Source organism: Capricornis sumatraensis, chromosome 20, assembly GCF_032405125.1.
Source record: "Capricornis sumatraensis isolate serow.1 chromosome 20, serow.2, whole genome shotgun sequence".
NCBI classification, from domain to species: Eukaryota; Metazoa; Chordata; class Mammalia; order Artiodactyla; family Bovidae; genus Capricornis; species Capricornis sumatraensis.
This window is the reverse complement of record NC_091088.1, coordinates 7652477-7665548: the sequence shown is the minus strand read 5'-3', so window position 1 is coordinate 7665548 and position 13072 is coordinate 7652477.

Below are 13072 nucleotides of genomic sequence, written 5' to 3'. Positions count from 1 at the left end.
GCCAACCCCCTTAGAACACCTTGAGCCTGCCAGCTCCCAAGCTTCACGGGAGTGCCGGTTTGTTCGGGACTTACAAGCAGTGAAGAAGCAGTCATCCCTATTCACCCACTGCCAGTCCATACACTCTCCCAACCCAAGAGACAGCAGCGCTAGGAGTTTCTCTGGACTGGACCTCAAAGATGCATTTTCCTGTATTTCCCTACATCCAGCCTCTCCATATCCTTTGCCTTTGAATGGAAGGACACTGATACCCTGAAGGCTACCCAGTATACCTGGACAGTGCTTCCTCAGGGTTCTGGGGATGGCCTCCGTGTTTTTGGAAATGCAGTAGCAAGGGACTGAGCTAATGCAAGGACAGAACTCTGCCACAGTACGTTTGTGATTAATGACAAGTAGAGAGACCAAAGAAGATTCAGATCAAAATACTATTAGGGTCCTAAACTTTCAGGCAAAAAGAAGCCATAAAGTCTCCCCACACAAGGCTCACAAGATTTCACAACAAGTGGTTCAATATTTAGGATTTGTTTTCACCTTAAGGGCATAAGCTGTGGCCACAGACTGAAAAACAGCAATTAGTGCATTACCATCTCCAACCACAAACAGGCAACCCGGAAGCTTTCTCAGGATGGCTGGGTTCGGTCACATCCGTATTCCCAATTATGGCCTTGAAGCAAAATCCCTGTAAGAGGCTCTCAAGAGAGAAGAAAGTGGACCCCTTCAATGGAATAGGGACCACCAGGTGGCCTTTGAGACTCTATAAAGACTGAGTACAGCACCAGCGCTGGGGCTTCCAAATCTGGACAAGCCCCTTACACTGTTACATCCACGAGTGGCCAGGAAAAGGATTAGGAATCCTGACCCAAAACCTGGGACCAGAGCAGAGGCCAGTGACTGACTTTTCAAAACAGCTAGATTCAGTGACCCTGGGATGGCCAAGCTGCCTGCAGGCAGCTCCAGCCCGAGCCATGCTGGCTAGCAAGGCTTCCAAGCTTCCCCTGGGACAACACGTAGATGCATTAACCCTCATCAGGTCCAGTCTGTGCTGGAAGTCAAAGGGCACACTGGTTGACTGAAGGGAGGTTAACAAGTTATCAGGCTCTGCTAATGGACACTCCTGACATTACCTTAAAGGTGTGCCAAGCCCTGAAAGCAGCAACCCTGCTTCCAGCAGTCAAGAGTGGAGACTCAGTGCATCCATGTATAGAAACCATAGAACAAACTTACTCCAGCAAATCCAGTCTTCTAGATGAACCTTTTGACAGCCCTGAGGGCCAATGGTTTACTAATGGGAGCAGTTTTATGGAGAGGGGAACTCAAAAGGCGGCGTGTGACAGAGTTAGTCTAGATGAAGTCATAGAAACCAAGGTTCTGCCACCCGAGACATCAGTCCAGGAGGTGGAACTGACTGCATTGATGAGCCCTTTGCAACTGGGGAAGGATACGAAATTAAATATTTTCAGTGACTTTAAATATGGGTTCCACGTGCAGTGGGAAAGCAAAAGGAATATTAACTGTTAGAAATACCCCAAAAACATGAAGACTTGAGTCTGGATCTTTTAGAAGAGTGCAGCTCCTGACTCAGGGAGCAGGAACCCACTGCATCAGAGGGATGGGTCTTTGTGAGCCAAGAGAACAGCAATGCTGATCAAACTGCAAACCAGGGAGCTTGACTGCAGGAGTCTACGTGAGTTACAGCCCTAGAGATTGGCCCCCCAGCCTCCCCAAGCCAGCCCCAGGATTCCCCAAAGGAAAAAGAATACGCTGAGAAATGGGGCTATGAGAAAGGAAGTACCAGCTGGTATATAAAGGAGAATAAGGCGCTAATCCCTGAGGCCCATCAATGGAAACTCTCTAAGAGCTGACATGATGCCACCCACTATGGGAGGGACGCACTCATGGCATGCTGGCCTGTGATTACGTCCCTTAATAAACCCCAGGCCCATCCAATTGCCCCTTCCTCACTCGGGCCAATTCAACACTGAGGGGAGACTAGATTTCACCCAAATGCCCCACGATCAGGATATAAATATTTTCTGGTGCTCGTTGATACTTCCATGGATGAGAGGAGTCTTTCCCATACAATCTAAAAAGGCTATGGAAGCCTGTAAATTCCTTTTAAAAGAAATAATTCCTTGATTTGGATTTCCAAAGTGCCTCTAGAGCAGCAAAAGACCCTCTTTTATAGCCAAAGTCGCACAGTGGTTCACAACGACCCTAGCGATAAACGACAAGCCTCTGGTCATATCCAGCCTTCAGGGAAGGGAAAGAAAATAAACCATACTTTAAAGGAACCTTAGCAAAGCTCTGCCAAGAAGCTCATCAACCCTAGACCAACTTGCATCCCATGGCACTCCTCAGGGTCAGTGTAGACCCTAGGAGTGGTCTGAGGCTTAGCCCGTTTAAAATGCCTTACGGAACTTACCTGGCAGGCGACATGGGTTCGATCCCTGGTCTGGGAGGATCCCACGTGGCATGGGGCAGAGCTACTGAAGCGCCCCTGCCTTAGCGCCTGTGCTCCGCCGTGAGAAGCCTGCCACCCGCGACTCGACAGTAGCCCCTGCTCGCCATGACTGGAGAGAGCCCGCGCAGCACTGGAGACCCAGCACAGCCAAAACTAAAACGTGAAAGCCCAGGCGCCACCACAAGGAGGAGCCCTGCCTGCCGCAACGACAGAAACCCAGCACATCCGAAAATAAACACACATAAACAAATGAAAATTTAATAAAAGGCGATTACTCTAAAAATAAATAAAATGACCTATGGATTCCTACACACCAACAAAGGAAGATCAGAAAGAGAAATTAAGGAAACAACCCCACTTACCATCATATCAAAAAGAATAAAATATCTTGGAATAAACCTACTGAAGGAGGCAAAAGACCTGTACTCTGAAAACTGTAAGATGCTGATGAAAGAAATCAAAGATGACAGAAACAGATGGAAAGATATACCATGGTCTTGGATTGGAAGAACCAATATGGATTCTTCATTTAATCCAACTCAAAATGGCTTAAAGACCTAAATGTAAGGCCAGATACTATCAAACTATGAGAAAAAAAAAACCTATTCTACCTATTCTATAGGTAGAAGAGTCTCTGATATAAATGACAACACTTATCTTTTGTGATCTACCTCTTAGAATAATGAAAATAAAAACAAAAATAAACACATAGGACCTAATTAAACTTAAATCCTTTTGTACAGCAAAAAAGTGGAAGTGTTAGTTGTTCAGTCATGTCCGGCTCTTTGCAGAATACTGGAGTGGGTTGCCATTCCCTGCTCTGGGGGATCTTCCTGACCCAGGGATCGAACCCAGGTCTCCTGCATTACAGGCTGATTCTTTACCATCTGAGCCACCAGGGAAACCCAAAGGAAACCATAAACAAAATGAACAGAAAATCCACACAATGGGAGAAAATATTTGCAAACAAAGCGAACAACAAGGGATCAAACTCCAAAATATACAAGCAGCCCATGCAGATCAGTATCACAAACAACCCAATTAAAAAATATGCCGAAGACTTAAACAGACATTTCTCCAAAGACAGACAGATGGCCAAAAAGCACAAGAAAAATGCCATCACTAGTTATCAGAGAGATGAAAACAAAGCTACAGTGAGGTGTATCATGTCACACAAGCCAGAACGGCCATCATCAAAAAATCTGCAAACTCCAGATGCTGGAGAGGATGTAGAGGAACCCCTGCACACACCACCACCGCAGAGGCGGGCAGACCACTTAAGCCCCTCCTCCAGCCCAACCCCTGGACCCGCTTCTACACTCGCCTCATATAAGGAACCTCACTGCCACCAATAAAGGGACTCTGCTACATGCTTTCACCCCCTCCTGCTGCAGCCTGGCCTGAATCTCTTGTCTGGCCTCTTTTCAAGTTCTATTGATTAAAGAGGCCAAGAACCCTAGGTGGTGACACCATCACTGATGCTCTCTCCACCCACTGTCTCAATGGAAACGGAGCTCTCCTGAGGGCATCGGCAGTCACGTGGCCAGCCCTGTCCCACGGGCCTCACCATCAAGAGGTACGGTCAGCGTCCTCCTAGCTTCTGAACCATTACCACTCGGTCATCCTCGAAAAAGACCCTGTACCTTTGTGGCCTAAGCTAGCAGGCACCCCTACCTAGCTCCGGGCTACTTCCTGTTAAGCGCAGGACCCGTAAGGTCCTCTCCTGACCTTTGACTCCATCCCTTCTTCTATTTGGGCTTCTGGTGACTCAGACAGTGAAGAATCTGCCTGTAATGCGGGAGACCAGGGTTCGTGGCTGTGCTGGGTTTTAACGAAGCAGAGGGAATTTCCATCTTCATCGTGGCATGCAGTACCTTTTAGTTGCCACCTGTGGGATCTTGTTCCCTGAACCCAGGGCCCCGGCACTGGGAGTGCAAAGTCCTACCCACTGGACCACCAGGCCCTCCTCTCTTCCTTCTCTGGAGCAGACAACCGGTCTCATCTCATCCCTGAGACCCTCTGGTAAACCTCCTTGCATCTGCAGCCCTGTCTTCTTCCGACGGGTCTCGCGAGGCCCCGCCTCCGTCGGGGGACACCGCCTCGGCCAAGACGCAGGCGGACGGCGGGCTGGGTCTTTCGGAGCCGCCCTGGACTCCGCCCGGGACGGCCCTCAGACCCCGGTGCTTCCTGCAGGTGCAACGCGGGCGCCGCGGCCGCCGACCGCCGCCTCTCCGCTGAGCGTGGGAGGGCGGGGCTTTGCTCCGCCCTGCAGGCGAGTCGCCAAGACTGATCCCCGGTGGTCAGGTGGTCCGCCGCCCAAGGACGCTCTTGATTAGTTACGAAGCCGGCTCTCACTCTTTTGCGACCTCTTGCACTGTAGCTCACCGGGCTCCTCTGTCCAGGGGATTCTCCAGGCAAGAGTACTGGAGCGGATTGTCATTTCCTTCTCCAGGGGATCTTCCCGACCCACGGGTGGGACCCATGTCTCCTATATTGCAGGTGGATTGTTTACCACTGGGCCACTTGGGAAGCCCCAAAACATTCTAGTCCAGGGCTTGAAGAAGGTTCTTCGGACTTCCCTGGGGGTCCAGTGGTTAGGAATCCACCTGCCAATACAGGGGACACAGGTTGGATCCCAGGGAAGGGAAGATCCCACAGGCTGGGGAGCAACTAAGCTTGTGGGCCACAACCACTGGACCCCTACGCTCTAGAGGAGATGATTTGCAGCAAGAGAAACCACCGCACCTAGAGAAATCCGCTGCACCTAGAGAAAGCCACGCCCCAGCAATGAGGACCCAACGCAGCTAAAAATTCAAAAGAAGAGAGAGATTTCAAATGTACTGCAAAGCTGAAAGCACCTTGCACCAAAATCCCTAAGCTGCACGCATACATACACGCAGTCCCTCAGTCGTGTCCGACTCTCTGCGACCCCATGGACTGTAGCCCGCCAGACTTCTCTATCCATGAGATTGTCCAGACAAGGATACTAGAGTAGGTTGCCATTTCCTCCTCCAGAGGATCTTCCCGACCCAGTGATCAAACTGGCATCCTCTGTGTCTCCTACATTGGCAGGTGGATTCTTTACCACTGAGCCGCCTGGGAAGCCCACACTACTATGTATAAGATAGATAATCAACAAGGACCTGCAGAATAGCACAGGGAACTCAATATTCTATAATAACCTGTATGAGAAGAGAATCTGAAAAAGAATGAATACATGTACATGTATAACCGAATAACTTTGCTGTATGCCTGAAACTAACACAACGTTGTAAATCAACCATACTCCAGTAAATTTTTACAATAAATCAATTGACCATAAGTTTAGCTCTTTATTTCTAGGGTGTCTATTCTGTTCCCTTGATCTGTAGACCTATCTTTTCTCCATACCACATAGTTATGTTTATTATAGTTTCATAGCAAGTTTTGAAATCCGGTAGTATTAGTTCTCCTATTTTTTACTTTTTCAGATTTGTTTTGGTTATTCTGATTGCTTTGCCTTTCCGTATACATTTTAGGACCTAGTTCTCATTCAAAAAAAAGAAAAAAAGAGGGACTTCCCTGGTGGTCCACTGATTAAGAATCTGCCTGCCGATGCAGGAGACATGAGTTTGACCCCTGGTCCAGGAAGATCACACATGCCAAGAGGCAGCTAAGCCCCCTCGCCACAACTACTGAAGCGCGCATGCTCCAGAGCGCATGCTCCAGAACAGAAGCCTCCGCAATGAGGCGCCCGTGCACCACACCCAGAGGGCAGCCCCCACTTGGCGCAGCTGCAGAAGCCCGAGGACAGCAACAATGGCCCAGTGCAGCCAGGAATAGTGATGAATAAAATCACTGTCCTTTCAAAAAAAAAGGCTGTGGGATTTTGATAGGAATTGCACTGAATCAGTAGATGAATCTGGAAGTAACTGGTTTCTTAACAATATTGAGTTGTTTAATCCATAAATGTGCGATGTCTCTCCATCTATTTAGATCTTTCATTTCTCTCATTAACGCTCTTTAGTCTTACGCATTTAGGTCTATACTTTCTATGCTATTGTGAATGGAAATATTTTGTCAACTTCATTTTTGTATTATTTGTAGTTTATTCAAATACAATTGATTTTTACATATTTATTTTGTATCCTGAGAACCTTGTCCTAGCAAGTTTTAAAAAAAATTGCCTAGGATTTTCTACATTCGGCATCATATCATTTGCAGACCATTTTCCCTCTTCCTTTCCAATCTGGATACCTTTGTTTTCTTGCACTAATTGCACATTCAACAGTATAGTGTTGTGGAAGCGGTGAGAGTAGACATCCTTGCCTTATTTCTGCTATTAACTGAGGAGCACATTCAGTCTTTCACCGTTAAATACAGTGTTGGCTGCAGTGTTTTCATAGGCGCTGTATGAACTTGCTAGGTTGCCATAACAAGGTACCACAGACTGAGTGGCTTAAACAACAGAAATGTATTTACTCGCAGTTCTGGAGGCTAGAAAGCCAAGATCAAGACATCAGCAGGGTTGGTTTATTTTGAGTTCTCTCCTAGGCTTTTTGTTGTTGTTCAGTTGCTAAGTCATGTCTGACCCTTTCGCGACCCCATGCAGTGCAGCCCACCAGGCTCCTCTGTCCATGGGATTTTGCAGGCAAGAATACTGGAGCGGGTTGCCGTTTCCTTCTCCAGGGGATCTTCCCGACCCAAGGATTGGATCTGTGTCTACTGCATTGAAGGCAGATTCTTTACCACTGAGCCGCCAGGGAAACCCCTCCTAGGCTTACAGATGGCCATTTTCTACGTCTTTGAGGAGTTTTCCCTCTGGGCATATGTATCCTCACCTCCTCTTCTTATAAGTCCAGTTCAGTTCAGTTCAGTCGCTCAGTCGTGTCCGACTCTCTGTGACCCCATGAATCGCAGCACGCCAGGCCTCCCTGTCCATCACCAACTCCCGGAGTTCACTCAGACTCACGTCCATCGAGTCAGTGATGCCATCCAGCCATCTCATCCTCTGTTGTCCCCTTCTCCTCCTGCCCTCAATCCCTCCCAGCATCAGAGTCTTTTCCAATGAGTAAACTCTTCGCATGAGGTGGCCCAAGTACTGGAGTGTCAGCTTCAGCATCATTCCTTCCAAAGAACACCCAGGGCTGATCTCCTTCCGAATGGACTGGTTGGATCTCCTTGCAGTCCAAGGGACTCTCAAGAGTCTTCTCCAACACCACAGTTCAAAAGCATCAATTCTTCGGTACTCAGCCTTCTTCACAGTCCAACTCTCATATCCATACATGACTACTAGAAAAACCATAGCCTTGACTAGACGGACCTTTGTTGGCAAAGTAATGTCTCTGCTTTTCAATATGCTGTCTAGGTTGGTCATAACTTTCCTTCCAAGGACTAAGTGTTTTTTAATTTCATGGCTGCAGTCACCATCTGCAGTGATTTTGGAGCCCAAAAATATAAAGTCTGACACTGTTTCCACTGTTTCCCCATCTATTTGCCATGAAGTGATGGGATCAGATGCCATGATCTTCGTTTTCTGAATGTTGAGCTTTAAGCCAACTTTTTCACTCTCCTCTTTCACTTTCATCAAGAGGCTTTTTAGTTCCTCTTCACTTTCTGCCATAAGGGTGGTGTCATCTGCATATCTGAGGTTATTGATATTTCCTCCAGCAATCTTGATTCCAGCTTGTGCTTCTTCCAGTCCAGCATTTCTCATGATGTACTCTGCATAGAAGTTGAATAAGCAGGGTGACAATATACAGCCTTGACGTACTCCTTTTCCTATTTGGAACCAGTCTGTTGTTCCATGTCCAGTTCTAACTGCTGCTTCCTGACCTGCATACAGGTTTCTCAAGAGGCAGGTCATGTGGTCTGGTATTCCCATCTCTTTCAGAATTGTCCACAGTTTATTGTGATCCACATAGTCAAAGGCTTTGGCACAGTCAATAAAGCAGAAATAGATGTTTTTCTGGAACTCTCTTGCTCTTTTGATGAGCACCTGTCATATTGAGTTGGGACCCACCCAATGACTCCTTTAACCTTATTTGCCTCTTTAAAAACTCTGTCTCCAAATGCAGTTACATCTTAAATTACCAGGATTAGTATTTCAAGATATAAATTTGGGGGGATACAAATCATATAAGCCCATAACTGGGACCCTTTATCAAGATAAGAAATTTCCTTTCTATTCGTAGTCTGATGAGAATCTTCATGCAGGACGGGTTTGGAGTTTTATCAAATGCTCTTTCTGTGCCTTTGAAAGGATCACGAGTTTCATCCTTTGTTCTGTCATTACAGGGCGTGCATGCTCAGTCTTTCTAGGGTCTGCTTCTTTGAAACCACATGGACTGGGCCCACCAGGCTTCTTTGTCCATGGAATTTCACAGGCAAGGATACTGGAGTGGGCTGCCATTTCCTGCTGCAGGGGATCGTCCCAAACCAGGGATCAAACCTGCGTCTCTCACTCCTACACTGGCAGGTGGACTCTTTACCTCTGCGCTACCTGCCAAGTCCTTCTATTGATACACTACATTAATTGACTTCCATTTTAAACCAACCTTGTATTCCTACAATAAATCCTACCTGGTCATGATACTAATCCTTTTATACAATGCTAGATTTTTATAATATTTCATTGAGGATTTTTGTTTTTGTATTCACTCATCTCACACGCTAGTAAAGTAATGCTCAAAATTCTCCAAGCTAGGCTTCAGCAATACGTGAACCGTGAACTTCCTGATGTTCAAGCTGGTTTTAGAAAAGGCAGAGGAACCAGAGATCAAATTGCCAACATGCTCTGGATCATGGAAAAAACAAGAGAGTTCCAGAAAAACATCTATTTCTGCTTTATTGACTGTGCCAAAGCCTTTGACTGTGTGGATCACAATAAATTGTGGAAAATTCTGAAAGAGATGGGAATACCAGATCACTCTTGAGAAATCTGTATGCAGGCCAGGAAGCAACAGTTAAAACTGGACATGGAACAACAGACTGGTTCCAAGTAGGAAAAGGAGTACGTCAAGGCTGTATATTGTCACCCTGCTTATTTAACTTCTATGCAGAGTACATCATGAGAAACGCTGGACTGGGAGAAACACAAGCTGGAATCAAGATTGCCGGGAGAAATATCAGTCACCTCAGATATGCAGATGACACCACCCTTATGGCAGAAAGTGAAGAGGAACTAAAAAGCCTCTTGATGAAAATGAAAGAGGAGAGTGAAAAAGTTGGCTTAAAGCTCAACATTCAGAAAACGAAGATCATGGCATCCGATCCCATCACTCCATAGGAAATAGATTGGGAAACAGTAGAAACAGTGTCAGACTTTATATTTTTGGGCTCCAAAATCACTGCAGATGGTGACTACAGCCATGATATTAAAAGACGCTTACTCTTTGGAAGGAAAGTTATGACTAACCTGGATAGCATATTGAAAAGCAGAGACATTACTCTGCCGACTAAGGTCCGTCTAGTCAAGGCTATGGTTTTTCCAGTAGTCATGTATGGATGTGAGAGTTGGACTGTGAAGAAGGCTGAGCGCCGAAGAATTGATGCTTTTGAACTGTGGTGTTGGAGAAGACTCTTGAGAGTCCCTTCGACTGCAAGGAGATCCAACCAGTCCATTCTGAAGGAGATCAACCCTGGGGTTTCTTTGGGAGGAATGATGCTGAAGCTGAAACTCCAGTACTTTGGCCACCTCATGCGAAGAGTTGACTCACTGGAAAAGACTTTGATGCTGGGAGGGATTGGGGGAAGGAGGAGAAGGGGACGACAGAGGATGAGATGGCAGGATGGCATCACCGACTCGATGGACGTGAGTCTGAGTGAACTCCGGGAGTTGGTGATGGACAGGGAGGCCTGGCGTGCTGCGATTCATGGGGTCACAGAGAGTCGGACACGACTGAGCGACTGAACTGAACTGAACTGAACTGATTCATGAGTGATTGATCTATAGTTTTCTTGAGATATCTTTGGCCTTGGTAGCAAGATAATAATGATCTTGTAAGGTGAGTTGGATAATCTTCCTCTTCTGATTTCTGGAAATGTTTATACATGATTGGTATTATTTCTCCTTTAAATATTGATAGAATTCCCCAGTAAAGTTAGTTGCACTTAAGCTTTTCTTTGTGGGAAGATTTTCCATCCAATTTCTTTTGCTATGGTGGATGTACTTAGATTTTCTATTTCTTTTTTTTAGATTTTCTATTTCTTCCTGACTCAATTTTGGTAATTTATCTTTCCAGAAATTTGTCCATTGTACTTGTCTGTTTTGTTGACATCAAGTTGCTCTTAACACTCTCTTAAGACCTTTCTGATTTCTATAGGATCCGTTGAGGTGCTGTCCCCTCTTCCCTTCATGCTTTGGACAACTTTGTCTTTTCTCTGTTTTACAGGTGTTTATTAAATAAAAATTTTAAACTGTACAATGTGTATAGTAGCTTTATCCATAATAAACAAAAGCTTAAAACAACCTCATATCCATCAACAGTAAAATGAAAATACAGTGAAACACTGTCATCTATTAAAGCAGCAGTGGAAACAACCCACTGACACCGGCAGCAACACAGACGAATCCCACAGCATTCCACGGAGCAGAGGAGTCCGCGCCTCACAGCAGGTGTATTCTGAGTCTGTTTACATGAAATGCGGGGGGCTCCCCAGGTGGCGCTAGTGGTAAAGATCTGCCAATGCAGGAGACGCAGGAGACGCAAGAGACGCAGGCTTGATCCCTGGGTTGGGACAATCCCCTGGAGCAGGAAATGGCAACCCACTCCACTACTCTTGTCTGGGAGAGCCCATGGACAGAGGACCCTAGTGGGCTACAGTCCATGGGGCTGCAGAAAGTCGGATATGACTGAGTAACTAAGTATGGCAGACATTACAAATAAATGGTGATAGAATGGTGATAATAAATGGCAATAGAATGAATAGTGATTTCTATGGTGATAGAAACCAGAAGAGAGGTTTCAGACTTCGCTGGTGGCCCAGGGGTTAAGAATCGCCATGCCAACGGACGGTGCATGGGTTGGATCCCTGGTCCAGGAAGGTTCCACATGCTGCGGGGTAACCACGCCTGTGCGCCACAGCTCCTGAAGCCTGGGCACCTAGAGCCCATGCTCCGCAACAGGAGAAGGCCCCGCAAAGAAGGCCCTTGCACTGCAGCTAGAGAGGCCGCTGCTCACGCGACTAAAGCCTGCACACATCAGCAGACCCAGAGCAGCCGAGATAAAAACGTCAATATATAAATGATTAAGTTGCTAAAAGAAGAGAAGTTGCTTATTGGGAAACACTTTTTACAAGAAGGGGAATGCATGCCCATTCTCAAAACCCATCCCAGCCACTTAGCAGGCTCCTGGAAAAGGTCTGGACCCAGGAGGAAATACTACGTACACCAAGGTGCAATGCCCCAGGCAGGCTGCCACCCTGCCTCACACCGCTGCCCCGAGGCCCGGGGTGGCAGTGACGATCCCAGGGTCGCACAGGGCTCCTTGGTCAGAACCTGGTTCTGATGTCTGGTCAGGCCTTTGCTCTGCTCTGCTTCTCCCCTTCTGGTCCTGCACGCGGGGCTCACCCTGGCCTCCTCTCACGGTGAGCCAGGGCTGCTCAAAAGTCGCTCCACTCCAGGCCCCAAGGTATAGTTTCCTCCCACCTGCGCTGCTGCCCTGCGTGGTATTCCAGGAAAACCAGCCACGTTTATCTTCAAAGCCCAGGAGCAGGAATTGGGTCTTTTGTTACCTGGAGCAGAGCAGGGCTGTGGGAATTGAATTCACAGGGCCAAGATGGGAACTAAAGCAGGTCGGCACCACGGTCTGGGAGTGTAAAGACGGGGCCTCTCGATCGGCCGCGGGTACCCTGTGCTTGCTGGGTGACCTGGGGCCAGGCCTGAGACACACTGACCCCAGCTTCCCCAACCACAGACTGAGCACCTCGTCTTCCCTGCCCAAGTGAACTCACATATTTGAAGCTGCTTTGTAGACTCTATAGGAAAAGATCCCTATTTTATTAAGCATTGCTGGGATCCAGACAGGGTGATCTTGAATTTGTCTGATCATCTGTCTGAGAGAGAAGAAACGACCCAGGCCCTGAGACATCTAGGGGGACACCCAACCCCAGGCTGGCTTTGGGGGCCTTGTGTCTGACCTTGTCTCCATGCCCCCAAAGGTAACGACATTCCATCGTGTTCCCCACCCCCAGCCCCAACCGCAAAAGCCAGGCCCACTGGCATCTCAGGAAAGTTTCTGAGGAATTGACACCTGGCCTGGCCCAGGGTTCAGGGGTCACACAAACTCCAGGAGGAGGAAGCACCTGGCTCGCTGGCCTGTCCCCTGCGAATGGCTGAATAACCTTCGATCTGCCCGAGGGGGACACACTTTTATTTTCTAGGAGCTGCGGGCACCTTTCAGCTGATTCTGTGGGGACCGTGCCAGGCTGGTGTAGTCGGGCCCCAGAGCACCAGGGCAGCCAGTGGCCCTCCTGCCTGTGGGCCCGGAGGCTGACTTGTTCCCCGAGGACTGCAGCCAGCCAGGAGCATCACGTGCTCCCCGCTTTGCCTGTTCCAGGCCGGCAGTCACGTGGGTGGGGGCACCAGGGCTGGGGCCCAGCCCCCGACATCGCTCAGAAAGACCGTGCTAA